Source organism: Aedes albopictus, chromosome 3 (genome assembly GCF_035046485.1).
Source record: "Aedes albopictus strain Foshan chromosome 3, AalbF5, whole genome shotgun sequence".
Classification (NCBI taxonomy): Eukaryota; Metazoa; Arthropoda; class Insecta; order Diptera; family Culicidae; genus Aedes; species Aedes albopictus.
The window spans coordinates 47,972,906-47,977,142 of NC_085138.1; the positions used below are offsets into that span (position 1 = coordinate 47,972,906).

At 40.6% G+C, this 4,237-nt stretch overlaps 1 long non-coding RNA gene across 1 annotated transcript; it reads right to left on the reverse strand.

The window, feature by feature from the left end:
• Positions 1–417: 417 nt before the first annotated feature.
• LOC134291706 (uncharacterized) lies at positions 418–1,584 on the reverse strand. Its single transcript, XR_009999244.1, has 2 exons — positions 1,016–1,584; positions 418–948 (listed from the first exon to the last, which is right to left on the reverse strand). It is a non-coding gene; the product is annotated as an uncharacterized LOC134291706 (long non-coding RNA).
• Between the last annotated feature and the right edge of the window lie 2,653 nt (positions 1,585–4,237).

Genomic DNA, 4,237 nt, shown 5'->3' on the forward strand with positions numbered 1-4,237 from the left:
CAGAGCCTTGTTTTGTGGATTATTTTGATGATTTGTGTGACGGGGTTTGATAATTAAGGAGGGGAAGGTTATGGATAATTGTTACTTTTGTGCTTGGGCTGAAGCATACCTCGGGCTAAATTGAGATTTAGCGTCTAAGCCGCGGGCCGCAGATTGAGCAACACTGGTTTAATAGATAGGGCTTGCAATTTCTAACCCAGAGAAGCTGAATTGGATTCCCGTCTCGATCGTAAGGTATTCGAGACTTCCTGGATGTGATATATCAATGAGTTTTTCACAATGTGCAAGTTCGTCCAATAGCAGGTGGGGAAGGTCCTTGATGTTAAATTGCTTATGGAATGTTGCAACTGGGCAGGCCAAAATCCAGCGGAGGCACTGTGGATTGTTGTTTTCAAGTATTGAGTTGCATAGCGTAAATGATGGGTGATAATAAGGCTAATATTGCGTTTCAGAGCATGGGTTAAATTTGCTGAATTCAAGGGATTCTGTAGTTTTAGTGTTACATAAAGAGAGATTGTTTAGATGTCAGGTTCATACCATTTTTTTTATAGAAAGATGGGGGTGTAGGGTTTGTATGGGCATGCACTCTCTATGTTTACATTGAGTGTGTAGATGATGCGAATTGAGCAGTTACGAATGAGCGTGTAGAGTGACAGTTGCGATAGTGTGGAGCGTCGGCGGACGACGGACAGCGAACCTGTGGGAAGTCTGGTGAACCCGAACGACCGGAGAAAGCTTCTGAACTGGAGAGGTGGAGTTTGCCGTTGCGAGAGTTGCTTCCGGAAGTGGACCCTACAACAACCCATGTCCGGATCCATGACCTGAAAGGTGCCGTTCCAGCTGGCCGATCTTGTAGCTAAGCGGATCTTGACTCCGCTGTGTTTTTCCGACTCTTCGACGGGCCATTGAGCAGGATCCAAGTGAACCCGGGTGATGCTTGCTGGATTCCTGTTTTGGAATTGGATGCCATTAGGTTGCAAAACAACGGCGTTTTAGCCTCTGTCGTTAGTCTTACCTGGACGGTATCTGGATGCTATTATCCTATCTTGAAAAGAATGGCCATTTCGGTCTTTATCACATGGCCACCCAACCGAAAGAATTCCATTTCCGAATATAATTGTGCGACACCGAAGTTTGTGCTATGCAAAACAAAACAGAAATCAAACACCCACCGTTGTTCAAATAAGGGCTAAACATAAATATAATCATCTGTATCTAAATACGCAATTAAACTGTCCATAATTACACCAATTATTTATTACACGTTCGACATTACTTTAACTGTGTTTTTCAATTAGTTTAGTAGATATTTAGCTGAATAATTATTAAAATTTTTGATATGAATTTAAAAAAATGTTGTTGATGTTCATTGATTACGCTCTGATTCGAGCGTTATCTCGAAACTCTTCCCGATTGACAGATCTGCGAATGAACATCGCATTTGTTTTGGTTCATTTCCTTACTCGCTACAAAAAATGAACCACTCACCTCACTCGAGTCGACAACCGGAATCGAGTGAGAAGAGTCATGTGACGACGAGGTGAGAATAGTCGACTCGAGTCATTCGCCGTGCAGAATGAGCACAATTAATATTGAAGTAGGTCACTTTACAAAGAGAGTGACGTGACGCAGCTCGATTCGTAGGGTGGGGCGGGGCAAGATGGGTCAGTGCCATTTTCGGGCGCATTATTCATATTTTGATTATGTTAATAATTTTATTAGATGAATATACATGAATATACAAAAGTTTGGGGCATTGATTGAAAAAATATTCACTTTCATTGGAAATAAAAATAATGGGAAACTGCCGTAGAAAGTATAACTACCGTTTGGTTTGACAGTGTAGGAAGGAATGAACAAAATTTATTTTCTATGTAACATACACACGTTTATTCGGCGTGGCGTACGAGACGAGACGACAAATCTCACCTCGTTGTCACACGACTCTTGTCACGCGATTCTGGTTGTCGTCTCGCGTGAGGTGAGAGCTTCATTTCTGATGCGACAAAGGGGATGAACCACAACAAGCGTGTAGTTCATGCGAAGAACTGTCAGATCGGCAGTGTTACAGGTAAAAGCATAGACTTTGGCGTAATCAATGAATACAAACAAACAAGTTTTATTTTATTACCATTTTTTTCTAACATTTTAAGCTTAAATGTACAAAAGAATATCAAATAAGTTCAAAAAAATACTTATTATAACACATACGGTCGTTTCACGGAAGAATTATCAATTTTTATTATCATTTTAACAACATAACTGGTTATTACGTTACGCCCTGATTTCAGTTTTCAAATGTTGTCTTGTTTTTATGTTTTCATCGTTTTCATGCCGAAAACGATTACAATTTTAGAAGTGAAATTTCGAATTTAGATTCTATAAAATACCACCGGCTCGTAAAAATCAATAAACAAAGGTAAGTCGGAAAGTGTACGTATTTTCAAGATTATTATCTACAGTACGTTTCTGTGAAATGTACCCCACAGATGAGAGTGCCCACCATGGAAAAGGATTCGATTTTCATCAAGTAATCAAGTCGGCAAAGTTGTGAAGGATTTCTAGTTGCAGTTGATAGGGAAGACATCAGAATGCTCGAACACAGGATATGACTAATCCGAGCTGAGATATATCATTGCCCGTGGGCACCGAGTTCATGTAGAGCAGGAATGAAAGACAACTTTACCAGAATTTATGCTCGGATTTGTGGTCCGCTAGCTACTAGATGACTTCGAGCTCCTGTGGAGGTGCCAGACGCGTGCCCGCAACTTTTCCTACCTGGCTGCAGGAAGCATATAGATGCTTCATTTATTATCACCAGCAAATTTCCGGGACAAAATGCCGAAATATGTTGCAACATTAGCTGTGGATTTCCAGCCGCTTCCAAGCGGTTAAAATGTTGGACGCCAGAGAAAACACAAGTTGAGGGAAGTGCATCCGCAGCTCTGATTTCTGTGAACAAGACTCGTAGAGAATGCTGGACGCAACAGATTAGGCCGCCCAAGGTGATAAATTTGAGTTTTTCCCGAGACGGATTGGTGTCTTCAATAGTGTTATTCGAATGATCTATCAACATCTCGTAAAACGCGCTGATTTCGTTGGGTCGGTGATGAATGAGGGCATGCGGATGTGATTCTGGTTTACGGAAAGGTCAAACAAACGAGTTGTGATTACTAATGTGTATACATGACATGGCCCTTAATTACGAATTCGTAGTTCCAATGAGCTTGCTGAAGAAATGTGTACTTAGGGCTACTATCTGGCATTGTTATAACTTTGATAATAAGTACCATTTTTTTCATGTTCTCAAGCTGTTTTTACTCTTCATGTTGTACTATGTATGACGTAAAACGAATTTCTAAATAAATATGTATACATACTTTAACAAAAACTCAAACTTCTCTTTATTTCCACGCACCTCAACATAAGATATGACGAAGCCACACCAAATTTTCTAGAGAACAAATCTGAAATCGAGCCCAATCAGTTACATTGGCTGCAAAAGTCGTCATTTGGTTCTTCAGATTTGTATTTTTGGAAATTTGAGGTAGTTTGTTTGAATTAAAATAAAAATAACAAAAAAGTTTCTGTTCGAATACTTCTTTGGAACGATCTCTAAAATTCATAGCTGGATTCCTCAATGAAGTCCTCTAGGGTTTCCTTCAGAGTCTCTAGTAATTCTTCCGATGGTTCCTACAGGAATTCCTGCAATGATTCCTCCAGGAATACCTCTAGAAATTCCTCCCAGGATTTCTTCAGGAATTCCTTTAAAAATATTTCCTACCGTTACTCTAGTGATGATTAGATATGAAGGAAGCTAGGAAGCCTTCCTTTACGGAATTCCTCCATCTGTTCCTCCAAGAATTGTTCCAGTGATTCCACCAGGAGCTCCATCTGGGATTCCTCCAGGAACGCCTATGAGATTTCTCCAGGAGTTCCTCTTATATCCCTCCAGGGTTTGTTCCAGAAGTTCTTCCAAGGGTTTCTCCAGGATCCACGTAGGAGTTCCTATGAGATTTCTCCAAGAATTTTTTTGGGGACTCCTCCAGTGGTTTCTATTGTAGGGCCCCTCCAGTAACACATCCAGAAATTCATCCATAGATTACTGCGAGGATTCCTCCAAGAATCCTCCAGGAATTAGTCCAGAGATTCTTTTAAAAATTCCACCGCGGATTTCACCAGTGGTTGCACCAGAAATTTCCCCGAGATCTCAGAGATCCCTTCAAAAAATCCCCAG